We start from the raw sequence: 14440 nt of genomic DNA on the forward strand, positions 1-14440 counted from the left end.
CGAAAAAAAAACCGTCTTCCACACCGTCCTGATGTTATTTTGACGCTGAGCGTGTGAAATTTTCACAAGCTGACGGCGTCGACAGCTACACAACTCGATCTTCGTATATTCCTTTGTCTCGCGCTTATCCGTTAACGAATCGTGATTAAAAAGGTGCATGATTTATGTAAATTATGGTACGTTTTGGGTTTCGTGCTGCCTTTAAGACTGCACCAGAATTATTGGGACCCTTCATGCAAATGAGAGGGCAGCAGAAAGTTACGTTTCGAACTCGAATCTGTTTAAGCCATTAAGTGAAGTTTTTTTTTTTTTTTTTACAGAAATAATACGATGAAATAAAACATTTTTTTATTACATTATTCTAAATTAACAATTAATATACTATAATTTAAGCCAATAGTGAAAATGAGGACATTGAATGTCTGTGGATTTGACATCCAGTTTTATACAAAGAAAGAAATAAACAAATCGATGCACATCAAATCCGACACCCATCACAAATCGTAATGGCTTCTGGATTGGTTTAGGTGGAAATACTGCTATCCATGTGCACTATAATTCATCATATCTGGACAAATTCCTTTGATATTCCCTAATTTTGTCATTTTGTATGTTCATAAATAGACGATGCGTCCCTGTGGAAGGACTTACATGGAGACTGCTGCAGTTTAAATGCCATTAATTCTCACAGCAATGTATTTTGTCTCAATTTAAGGCTCTTCCTGCAAACAGATGTCTAGTTTTTCTTTCATAACTCTCAAGTTCCAAAGGCTGAGCGAGTTATTTTTTTTGGATTCTTTCATAAAAAAAAAATAATAAAAATAGTGGAGTTGCCTTTACAATCAGAATGATAAGGTAAGTGAAATCATCCATGACTCATCCACTCGCTCGCTTTCCACGGTCCGGCGCGTGCCATATGAGGCCGAATCAAAGCCGGACCCCTCAGGAACCAGCTGAGGCCCACCAAAGCACCCAGAGGACCATTTAGCAGGACGGACCGTGATACAGCGCTGGCAAGACAAGCGACCTGAGCGGTCCGACACCCAAAAAAGTGCCTGGGACAGATGGGTGTTTAGCATGAATGATTCTGTTACCAGAGACACCTGAACCAGACTACATATATACCCACACACACACACTCACACACAAACACCGTATACACACTTACACATGCTCTCAAGGACACACCAGAGCAATCCCAAAGCCATAGAGACTCCTGAAATATATGCAAAACCCAATTTTGACCTCCACTATCATATTATTTTACAAATGAAGACCGTGTTTTAAGGTGTAAAGATCCCATGCCCATTTGTCAAGAAGTCAAATTCTTAATAACTTCAACAAACTCAGGAAAAAAAATAAAACCCTTTTATTTTCTTTCCATGAGTAACAAAGCACCAGTGGGTCACACAATGGAAAATTCTCCACAAGAAAAAAAAGTCATCTGGCAGCACGTCTTGCTGTGTCTCGAACACAAGAGTATTAAAAGCAGACTGCCCGAGATGCTTATGAGAGAGAGATCCTGTCATCTCGGCTCGAGCTCTGAGTTCACTTCCATCCCGGAGTAGAAACTTCAAACCGACACTGCAAAACCACCAGCAGCCGTTCGTTTCGAAAGTACAGGAAGGGGAAGAAAAAAAAAAAATCTTTTTTTTGACTGTTCAGCCATTTTGTACCCGGCGGGATACAACTTTTAGTAAGAGTTTTGTTTCAGGAGCAGCTAGCGATGATTGTTCAGCGTTCGCCGGACTCACAGGCATAATGTTAAATAATTACTCAGGGAATGCGTAAATGAGACACGGCTGTGATATGTTCATTATACACAGACGAATAAAAGGGGAAAAAATATTACAGCATGAGATCAATACAACGTATATAATTATTGCTAGTAGTATTAATTTATTTTGTTTGTAATTAGACATGTTATATAACTAAATCTGCATATAAATCGTTCAGGCATAATATTTAGACATTAGAACATTATGATTGGTGAAGTGAAATACACTGATGATCTCTTCATCATGGCACCTGTTAGTGGGCGGGGTTTATTTATCAGGCAGCAAGTGAACATTTTGCCCTCAAAGTTGATGTGTCAAAAGCAGGAAAAATGGGTGCGCGTAAGGATTTGGGTGAGTTTAAAAAGGGACAAATTGTGACGTCTAGACGTCTGGGGCAGAGCATCTCTAAAACTGCAGCTCTTGCGTGATGTTCCTGGTCTGCAGTTGGCAGTATCTATCAAAAGTGGTGAACCAGCGACAGCGAATCATTGATGCACTTGGAGAGTAAAGGCTGGACCGTGTGGTCCGATCCAACAGACGAGCTCCTGTAGCTCAAACTAGTCACAACTGTTTTGGCAGCAAAAGGGGGACCAACACAATATTAGGCAGGTGGTCATAATGTTATGCCTGATTGGTGTACAGCATATAACATCTAAATGTTAACTTAAATGTAACATGTTCATATTAAAAGCCACAGAAAAGATTATTTTCCATTTATCTCATTTAAAGCACTGATTCTATGCCATTGACTCTACTATTATACAAAGTACCACAATGAGGTTTAAGTTAAAAACTGGCAATTGAAATCTGACCATTCAGAACTGGGATGAGGCCTAAAAATGATGGTGTTCAGAACTACTTCTGTAGAAATCAGTGTAAAAATGATTAGCTGTTTCTTTGAAGCCCTTTCTGAAAAATCAGTACCAAAAGATTTATGATCGCTGCCTTGTATAATTGGAATCATTAGATCAATCTGAATCGTCTGATTTTAACTCTAACACTTATATATTTAGTGTCATCTAACCATTTTTTTTCTGCATTTTTATTCTTTTATTGAGGGAGACATTTTATACAGGGAACTTTTTTTCATCCGGATTTATTTTTAGTTATATTTAAGGTTCAATGGTTTTTATTTAATTTTTTTTCCGTTTTACTTTCGGTATGAACGCGTTAACATTATTTTGTGCTAGGAAGCGATCCTATCCAACTCTTTTCCTCTTTTGTTATATGAGAACACAATTTGTGGTCAATTTGTAAATAGATTCAGTGCCTCTCTCATGTAACAGTTTGCAACTAAATATGAGAAAAGAGGGGTTTTTTTTCCTGGAACTTTTATGTGGCTTGGAATTACTTGAACCAGGAAGAACCCAAAAGCGTACATCTCATGCTTTGTTGAGATCAGGAAGACAAAGAGATGATATTTCTCTCTTGCTTCACTGCTTCTTGCATTTTCCATGAAGGAAGCTTTATTTTATCATTAGCTTATGTTATTAAGAAGTAGAAACTCAAAGGTCTTGTGGACCCCCCCCCATTTCTACTCCTAAATGTCAGCATGGTTTACTTCGAGCCAATGCAACAAGGGGATGTCTCTCTAAAGGCCTACAACTCAACTGATCATATCATCATGTAGTCTCTTTAGATCCATTCCAATCTAATAAGTTTCTGCTTCCTGGCAAGCACAACCCTTTTTTTTTTGTTTTGTTTTTTTTTGAGCGTCTAAAACATTTTTTCCTCTGTGCATGTCTGCGAAACATTATTTCTGTTTCTTTGGTTCAAACTTTAATTCCATTCGATTCCTGCACCCTGTTTTTGCTCGCTCGTCTCTTCCCGTACTTCCTGACATGCCGCCTGCTCAGTGTTAACTCGGTTTTAAGAACGAGACAGTGCGGTGTGTCTGCAGCCTAGCACAGCTGACACCAGAGAAAGCTGAAAGCTCATCTGCATATCCACAGGGTCTGCCGCTCGCGCCCTCATGCTTTATGCATTCAGCAGCTCGCTCCATCGCTGGCGCCTAATCTCTCTCCCATGTGAAGGTAGTGGGAAGTAAAGAAATAAAAGTATTCTGCCAGTATTAAATATACAGGATGCACCTTTTCCTCTTAATCTCAGCGCTTCTGGGAAAAAAGGACACACATGAAGATGAGCGTTGGTTCGACCCGAGTTTTTTTTTGCGCTCTGACCCCAAGCCGCAAAACAAGTGCGGGCCGTCGGTGGCAATGAAGTCATCCGGAGAGTAAAGTTCATCTTCACATCTTTAACAACTGAGCTTATGTTAAATCCCGCTTTAGCAAAATGGCCTCGTTTGCTCTCTGCTCGGTTTTCCAGAACAGCCTGATATCAATTCTGCTGAGATACAGCTCAGTGTTAGTGCTTGGCATTGATGCAGAAAAATCTGATACATAGATTTACAGCTGCCACAAGGGGCTGGGGGTACGTCTTGCTCTTAAAGGGACCTGCTGAGGATTGCAACATGTTTCTGCTGATTAGGGAAATGTATTTTGTCCCCTAATGCAACAGGAATCAATAATAAATAAATAAGAATAAATGAATAAAGGAATTTGGTTCCGGTTTGGTCTGCTTCTTTTTCCAGTGGAAAAAAAATCCAAATCAAGAACAAACATACATTCAAAGTTTTTGATCCCTTATTAGTGTTAGTCTCAGTGATAGTGTTTTTAATTAGGTAGCATGGAAAGGGAATGGTATTCCAGTCAAACCTTTAACTTGCAAGACCAATATGTACTTACCATTGAATTCTAGTTATAGTGGATTACCTCAGAAATAAATGGAGGGTTATTGAGATATTTTTTCTTCTTCTTCTTCTTCTTCTTCTTCTTTCAGCTTCTCCCATTAGGGGGTCGCCACAGCGGATCATCTGTCTCCATACCCCCCTGTCCTCTACATCTGCCTCTTTCAACCCGAATACCTGCATGTCTTCACTCACCACATCCATAAACCTCCTCCTTGGTCTTCCTCTTTTCCTCCTTCCTAGTGGCTCCATCGTCAGCATTCTTCTACCAATATAACCCATGTCCCTCATCTGCACATGTCCAAGCTATCTCAATCTCACCTCCCTCACCTTGTCTACAGAACGTCCTACATGCGCTGTCCCTCTAATAAACTCATTTCTAATCCTGTCCATCCTCGTCACTCCCGACGGAAACCTCAACATCTTCAGTTCTGCTACCTCCAGCTGCACCTTCTTGTGTTTTACTCAATGCCACTGTCTCTAAACCATACAACATCGCAGGTCTCACCACAGTCCTATAAACTTTCCCTTTCACTCTTGCAGATACTCTTCTATCACAAATCACTCCTGCTCTCACTCTTCTCCACCCACTCCACCCTGCCTGCACTCTTTTCTTCACTTCCCTAACACACTCTCCATTACTTGGTTATTGAGATATTTACAGTAAAGTATTTGTATTCTATGTTATAGAGTGCACATAAACTTGAACATACACATATTTGCTCTGTAACACCTTCAAAAAACCAGTAACCAATAAACCACCACAACTTCCACTAATTTCTTGAACCCCCTTGAAATTCAGCACCAGCATCATATTCTTACATTGCATTGGTAGAGTCTAATAATCAATGGGGATACACACACAAACAATATGGACAAAATTATCGGGACTTATTCCCCAAACTGTTACCACAAAAATGCGAGCATTACACTTTGCTTGAACTAGGAGACCAAAACCTGCTCCAGCATGGAAAGCAAACTCGATGAAAATCTGCTTCACATGGGGTTGGAGTGGAGGATCTCCTGCTATAGAGCTCTAAACCCTTTTGAACACCTAGGGATAAAGGTGAACACTGACTGCACCCTAGACCTCCTCACCTTCTCACGTAAATCAGTAGCTGACTTTACTAACAGCCTTGTTAGAAGAGTGAAGAATGGAGGTTATTATAACAGCAAATCAGGACTGAATGTGGAATCAGATGTTCATAGAGCACATATGGTCAGGTGTCTGTATAGCGTGTGTGTGTGTGTATATATATATATATATATATATATATATATATATATATATATATTCTGTAAATACCAAGGTTTTCATAATTCCTGTTCTTGTTTTGACCGTACAGTGACAAATTTGTTTGTTAAATAAATGAAATGAATGAATGAATGAGCTAAAACTCTCCTTGTGTCACGTGGTTAGCGCGCTGTGGGTCCGTGCATGAAGCCACACCACTGCTGTTTAACTTTTATATGTGAAACTCCCTCTACGTTTGCGCTGATTAAAAACAGTCTCGGAAGGCCTTTATAGTTAGACGCAGACCTGCAAGCAGTAGGTGGGTCTGTTTCTCGCCTCTTGTGGTGAGAGCTATCTATTAAAGCATAATGGGCCAAAATCTGCGTGATTAAAGCTCAGGGAATAAGGGATGCAAACAAATCAACTCCTCCTCCCTAGGAGAGGCTGTGTGTTTGTGCATGTGGGTGTGTATAGCCCAAAGAAAAAAGAGGGGGATAATCTCTAGGGTGAGTAGGCGCTTGCATGGGAACGTCTTTTTTTTTTTTTTTTTAGAATGATCGATTTGACAAAAGCAGACGAGCGTATCCCTGCAGACTAATTGCTGCACGACTGGCCTTGGTTTTCTTTATTAGCTTCAGCTGTCATATAAGGCGAAAAACCAGGCTCCGGAGTCATTTCATTAGATGCTGTGTCTGGATTTCTGGATTGCTAGGAAATGGTGGACACTGTGTGACATTTGCCAGCAAGTGTTCAGACGGGGGACGCTGAAGCTGATTAGCATTGTTGTGTCTCCAAGAGGCAGACATGCGCAGCTGTGTTGCTTCGCTCGGTTTAAAAAACAAAACTTCCAATGACGGTTACAGTAAGTGGAGCATTTTGATCTGAAATAGGATTCTTACCACAATATGGCTTAAGATAAGTGATACATGAAGCATGCATCACTGACATATCCCTGTTATAAACAATGTGAGTTGGAGGTGACATAACTGCATCATGGTAATATTGCCTGTCGTGATAGCTGTCTCCATTTTTGCAAAGCTAAGATCTACCAGACCCAGTAGGTTTTACGGTCGAATGTAATAAGATTCATAGAGTCATTGCTGGTATAAAAGTCATGGAGCCATTGCTGGTATAAGACTCATAAGGTCATTGCCGGTAAAGAACTCAAGGAGTCAGTGCTTTTATAAGAATCATGTAGTCAGTGTTGGTATAAGACTCATGGAGTCAGTGCTGGTATAAGACTGATAGAGCCAGTGCTAATATAAGACTCATTAAGTCAGTGCTGTTAAAGGACTCATGGAGTTATTACTGTTATAAGAGTCATGGGGTCAGTGCTGGTATAAGACTCATGAGGTCATTGTTGGTTTAAGTCTAATGGAGACAAAGCTGGCATAAGACTCGTAGACTCAGTGCTGGTATAAGACTCATACAGTCAGTGCTGTTATAAGACTCATGTAGTCAGTGCTGGTATAAGACTCATAGAGTCAGTGCCGGTATAAGACTCATGTAGTCAGTGCTGGTATAAGACTTATAGAGTCAGTGCCTTTATAAGGCTCATAGAATCAGTGCTGGTATATGACTCATAGAATCAGTGCCGGTATAAGACTCATAGAATCAGTGCCGGTATAAGACTCATAGAATCAGTGACGGTATAAGACTCATATAGTCAGTGCTGGTATGAGACTCATGTCATCAGTGCTGGTATAAGACTCATAGAGTCAGTGCCTTTATAAGGCTCATAGAATCAGTGCTGGTATAAGACTCATATAGTCAGTGCTGGTATAAGACTCATAGAATCAGTGCTGGTACAAGACTCATAGAGTCAGTGCTGGTATAAGACTCAGAGTCAGTGCTGGTATAAAACTCATGGAGTTAGAACTTTTATATCATGCTCTAATAATTCCTATAAATTGTTATCATGCAATCATGGCTAACTGCTGTACACTAATATTTTAGCTATCATGCAAGCATAGATAATGCTTTTTATATTACTAGACATCAAATGTCATAACTACTCACTACAGCATTTGATATCTGTCATAACATACTTATGATACACTCTATTCAGTCTAATTATGATGTCAGTGCAGGTATTACCAGTGCAGGTTTGAAATATTCAATTACATGCACATTTGGTAGAAGTGTAGTAACCCAATAATAATAATAATAATAATAATAATAATAAAAAATTCTGACTAATCTTAGGACAGATATTTGCATCACACTGGTAGCTGAAATTGACATCTAGGAGGCGCCGAGCCACCACAATATATAGCGGATGTAATCTGTCTGCAGCTACATCATAAATTGCAAAAAAAAAAAAAAAAGTTACTAATTGATTAAAATGAAAATTTTATTAAATGGTTACTATAAAGTAATGTCATATTTCAATTACCTTGTACGTGCACTCTGGATGCAGAGCTAGCAAAACATTTTTAAGGAAAAGAGTGTTTCATAGATTTCATAGACCTAGATTTGTAAATATCAGCCATGTTTAATTTAATACCCCATGGTACAGTGGTATAATAATATAGTGCAATTAATGACAGAGTTCCAACAAACCTGGGCATATGAATTGAATCAGAAATTCATAAACAGAATTTTCGAACGACCTGGTGCACAAAAAAAAATATATATATAAATGCAACTACAAGTGGCTTAATGCTGCAAAGAACATATGGTACAGTTTATTAAATCTCTGCGAGCTCTGAGGGGAAAAAAAACACTTGGACAGAAAGGAGGAACACGAGAAGCAATGAGGACCAAAGGTGTACATTTTGTGTCTATCAGGAGAGATCTTGTCAGCCAAATAATGGGGCGTCAATGGAAACACGCAGCATGCTGCACCCCGATTAGCATGCTGCTAAATGTGGAGATGGTTCATGAGGGAAATCACGGGTACATGGCAGACCTATAGAGACGCACCGAGGAGCTCTGGAGGGAAAGGGGCAAAGCCATCTTTATTTCTCTCGTGTTGATTTACTACAATTTCAAATGAAAAAAAAAAGAAGAAAAAAACACATCGTGAACACTCTGGGGCTTGTCTGTCCAATTAATGGAGGGAAAATTACTTGTGTTGGCGAGAGGAGCACACACAGGGACAAAAAGCAGCAGACTGGTTATCTAATGATAGGTGGGAGCCGGCAGTGAACACACCAACATACGTCCACTGGGAGGTAAACAGTGAAAACTGCCCTGATGGATTGTGCGAAGGCACTACACAAACACACACAGACGTACGCGCTGCACTTGATGGCTGTTTTGGTGGCCATTTCGGAGGCAAACTGCTCACGGTTGTAAGAAATGTCAAGTACATGCACTCGGTCTATTGTGGAGATAGATACAAAGTCTGATAGGCTAATAAAATGGTAAAAAAAAAAAATAAGGAAAAAAATGGAGATCTCTCCATTTGGGCGATGGTTAAAGTTAATTATACTGTACGCGCACGCAAAACACGGCTCAGAGCCACAATTCCCTGGTTTCAATCGTAAAAAAAGAGAGGAAGAAGAGACCGAAAGGAGGCTCGTAGCTTGGCTTGAGGCATCGAACGCTCAAAAATTAGTCGGCCTCTTATAATTATCAGCGCTCACCTTAATTGACTCTCAGAGGCTGCTTGCGCAGGGAGGCACCCATGTAATAAAATACAACACGCTATAGAACAGAACGGCACTTGACATCCCTAGACGTTGAGATAGAGCCTGGTTTTTTGTCTTACCCTCCCTAGCCCAGTAAAAATAAAAAGGAAAAGAGAAGAGAAAAGAAGAGAAGAGAAGCAAGGAGCATTTGGCAGAAGCAAATTCATCATCAGGTGTCTGGAGGTAGGGCTTTAATAGAAAAGGCAAGTCCCACTGAGAGCGCACCATGTTGCGGCCAGGCACGCATGCCCGCGAGCAGCAAGCCACCAGTCACAGTGGGCCGCCGGGCATTAGCATAATTTTATATAACACAGGCCCCCGCTCTGGAAATTTAATACATTTCAGCAGATAGCAGACCGCCATTTTGCATAATGTCCCCCCCCTCCCACTTTCCTTCATCTTTTTGTCACTGAGCCATTCTCTCTCTATCTCTCTACCTCTCCATGTCATGCTGTGTCTCTCTCACTCTCTCTCTCCCTCTTTCACTCCCTCCTGATGCTGCCGAGGCTCGTCTTCCTCGCCCGCCCCACGGTGCCCCTCGCACCAGGAGAGGGGAAGTTCATTACCTCAGCTAAATCAGAATTAGTCCCTTCATTTTGACAGGGCGAACTTCATTAGAAAGGCCCTTCCATAATCCAGCGGGGAGAAGTGATGAATCTACGTGGGGCGATAATTTGCTTCACACAGCACATTCAGCCGCTTCATCCATTTTTTTTTCTTTTACACCTCTCTGTTTTTTTTTCCCTTCGTCTTCTCCCTTTGCTATTTCTTTATGCATTTTTCTATTGAAGCTTCTATTAGACTGAAGCGATGATAACCAGAGAGAGGAAAAACACCTGTATGCAATTTAGCTAATGGCACAGAGCACAAGAAAGGACGGAAAAATGAGGAATGCAGGCTGACGTGTCCCGTTTCTAACCCTTCGTATAAAAAATAAATAAATAAATAAATAAAAAAATAGCAAGAACGTCAGATTTTGGTTGATGTTCGGTTCAAAAGTACGACTAAAAGAGAAGCTGGAAAGTTGGCCCAAGTGAAGCAGACTAAGTGAGAGCTAGCAAATTATTTTTATTTGTGCAGACCACAAATCAGGGATGAAACCCATCAACTGGTAGACTGTGGTGCAGATGTGAAGTCAGCGAAATACGTCCGTGGACCCAGAAGGTACTTAAAAACTTACTGTGGTAACTCAACTCAGATTTCAATTTTAAATATGGACTATTATGACTACTGTAGGAGATTCATGATTGTGGTGTAGCGAATTAAATGCAGTTATGTCAATTATTGATCTAAAGACAGCTCATTTATTTACACTCAACAGCCTGGCTTGCAAAATCACGATGTGACTTGCTTACAATGATTTGACAGAGAGGTATGTGTTTGTTGTTTGCTCCAAGTGCAAAAGAATCTATAATTCTTAAAGAATCTATAATTCGTCACAAGAAGCACGATTATAAAATAATGCATCACATGGTTTCAACACTGGGGATGAAAGGTTGTGTGGTTGTGTGGTAGGCATTTGATTTTGGATCTAAAGGTCGTGAGTTTAAATCCCAGCCATACCTAGCTGCCACTCCCTACCCTCCCTGAGCAAGGTCCTTAACCCTACAGAGATAAAATGTAAGTTGATCTTGATAAGGGAATCTACCAAATGCCATAAATGTCTTATATATAGCCATACATTCATTTAAAAAAGTCGCTGGAATTGATAGAATATGTTATGTATGTAGCTGAAGCTTTAAGAAATTTCAGTTCAATACCCCTGAAATACCCAATTAACCACATGGTCTTGGTGGCACATGAGTGACACCTATCTGGAACCACCCCACTCTCTTTTCTCTAACAGCAATATTGCTTTTTTTTTCACCCCACCCCTTTTTTTTTTAGCACTTCTTAATCAGCAGTATGACGAAATGGAAATATATGTAGTGGTGCCCCCTGCTGGTGCAGCCCACTGTTTCCCACCTCATGGAGTCCAGGCAGGGGCACCAGTCTAATTTTGGCCAGTGCCAGCTCTCTCCTGGACCCCCAATTACCCTAGAGCGGCTCCGCGTGCCGCCGACATCTGCTTCAGCAGAGCTTCCGCAGCCCATTTATATTCTAGCTCATCTACATGGATATTGAAGATAATAATAAATGAACAGGGAGGAATAAGATGCGGCGCAGGGGCTGCGTTTCAAACAGCCATTCGCCGGCTCTGCGCGCCTCGGATGCTCGTTGCCATAGCTGCGGCGATTTGAAAAGGCGAGGGCGACCAATCAGACGCGGAACGCGACACAATCGGGAGAGAAATCAGATTGTTGTGGAGCACGACAAATGAATTAAAAGGCAAGGAGGATCAGGGCCTTTGAGATCAAACAGCTGAACATGCTCCTTGTGTCCCGGAGAACCGGGCACAAAGACCTTCTGCGCAGACAATATGGGTCTGAACACATCGCTTTTGAATCAAATATGAATCAAGAAATGAATTGTAGAATTGAAAAATAAATATAGTGATAAAATCGATGTAATAATATAATGAATAATGATATCAGGCACTAAATTAGCAACAGTCAATTGAAATACATGAGCACCAATAATAAGATTTATGAAAGAAGTACATGGCTATATTTTATTATTATCACATAAATCCATTTGTGTTTTTTTAGAATATGCCTCTATTAGTGGAAGGTTCTAGTGAGGCAGAATTTAGTGCTTGACCTACTTCAGCACATCCAAGGCGTGATGATGAACTGACGGTATCTGACTCATGTGTGCAGTAGGAGTGAAGAACACTGCTTTACACAGTGAAAATATTTCACCGAGGTATAAAAGAAAAGGATGTGTGACACACTCACAGCTGTACACGCAAGATGAAGCTTGGTGGCCAAGGAGTTATTGTTACTGTTCGTGCATATGCCCTGATTATTCACACGCTGAATTCGGGGTCGCACAGATCTCACTCGCTGTGAGAACATGATGTAGAAAAGATGGCATGATTGCACTTCTGTACAGTAAAGAAAATTCTTAAACAGAGGAAATAGGCACAAGATAGATAGATAGATAGATAGATAGATAGATAGATAGATAGATAGATAGATAGATAGATAGATAGATAGATAGATAGATAGATAGATAGATAGATAGATAGATAGATAGGAAACATCAAAATATTTGAATGTTAAATAATTACACACTGAAGTGAAACTAATGAATTTGTATTCATTGTTATAGTTTTTACATTTAAAAAATACTTATTTATTGTAAAATAAATATTTATAAATATTTTTTTTTTCAAATGGCTGATCTAATTGAAACTGTAAAATTGAAATGAATAATAATTATTATATTAAATATCATTATCATAATTTTTTGTGAAATTGTGAAGAGGCTGTCTGGAAATGCAAAGGACCTTAAATTAGAGTTCAAAACTCTAGTAAAAAAAAAAAAAAAAATTGCTTTATCTTTGTAAAAGTGCTTTAAGAAAATATTCATTGTTGAAAATGCTATATATATATATATATATATATATATATATATATATATATATATATATATATATATATATATATATATATATATATATATATATATATATATATATATAAATGAAGTAAATTGCAACAAAATCCCACATTTAAAATTTTTATAGATATATTTGATGTTTTTTAATGTTAAATAATTATACACTGAAGTAAAACGACTTAATTTGTATTTATTTGTGGTATTTATAAACTTAATTTATATACAGAATATCATTTGTGGACATCAAATTAATATATCATATTTAAATACCCTGAATAATTTATTTTAGGGAAAAAATGTTTCCTACAAAAAAAAAAATGAATGAAATAAAATTCTCGAAATGAAATGAATTATACGGTTAATATTTCAACGAATCTACATAGCGTGAGCTGTGATTCAAGGTTTGTTTAATTAAATCCAGTTAATCCATTCATAAGAACAGTTCAAATGTTTGTAGTTCTCTCCATCTCGTAGTCTCTTCAGCGATGTAAAGGCTGTCAACAACTCAGCAATAAACATTTCCCGCAATCGCTTTCTTCACTTAAACGTGTTTCAGGATGTAAGAAAGTGGAAACATTAAGAGTTTTCTTTTTTTTTCAAAACTATGTGACACAAATGATAGAGCAACTGAATTGTCCAGGGAAGGGGAACCCTGGCGCTCTCCATCATCGCAGCAAGTGGGACAGCCATGATTAAAACACGGTGTCAACATGACTGACGGCTTCTTCGAGAGCTTGCGGTGATGACAGTTGCAGCAGTATCCGGAGAGCGCTGCTTCATCTACGTTGAACTTTTGCGATCGCAATCATACTAAACAAACTTCCCTCGACACAACTCGCGAGGCATGAAACAAAAAAACCTACTGAATCCTAAGATGCCTGCCAAAGGCAGCAAAATTTCATCAATAAAAAGTACATAAAGTACAAGTCGGGGAGGAGTCGTTCCCAGGGGTACGTGTAGAGAACAAGATTCTCATTTTGCTGCGCCAGGTTCTGAAGTGTTTGATGCTAACAGTGCGGGTTTATTCACTTCCTGTCTCTCTCAGGAGTGGAGTCGTGTTGTACAGGTAGGGTTGCTCACCGAACGACGCACTTATCTCGGCACACTCTCGACATTTGTCAACAGCTAGCGGAAAGGGAATTGATGTGTGAAATGGTAGGTGTAAGAAAGGCAATTTAATATTAGTCGTGTCTTATATGCAGTTCGAGGTTTATTTTGCTTCTGGAGGTGCGTCGTCGCTAAGACGGGGTTGTGAATGAAACACACGTCATGGACACAATCTCTGATTTTTGACAGAGGTGTCTGGGTCCAGGTGCTCTTGTGGGGGAATTTCATTTCATGTGTTTTTATAGAAGTCAGAGACCCAAATGCACTGACAGGGGGCCCCAGTGGGCGCTTGTCTTCACCTCTGAATCGGAAGACGAACAGATCGAGTTCCTGCTGTGCTCTGTACACAAATGCACTCGCAACCAAATGCTACAACCGTACCACCTTTAAAGTAGAGATAGGAAGAAGAAAGGAATAAAATAAATAAATACAATGA

General features: G+C 39.6%; 1 protein-coding gene across 21 annotated transcripts in view; it reads right to left on the reverse strand.

Annotated features, from left to right (window-relative positions):
* znf521 (zinc finger protein 521) overlaps positions 1-14440 on the reverse strand; it is a 160827-nt gene that overhangs the window by 43539 nt on the left and 102848 nt on the right. The window lies entirely within an intron of this gene.

The sequence above is a fragment of the Silurus aristotelis genome, assembly GCF_946808225.1.
Source record: "Silurus aristotelis genome assembly, chromosome: 5".
NCBI classification, from domain to species: domain Eukaryota; kingdom Metazoa; phylum Chordata; class Actinopteri; order Siluriformes; family Siluridae; genus Silurus; species Silurus aristotelis.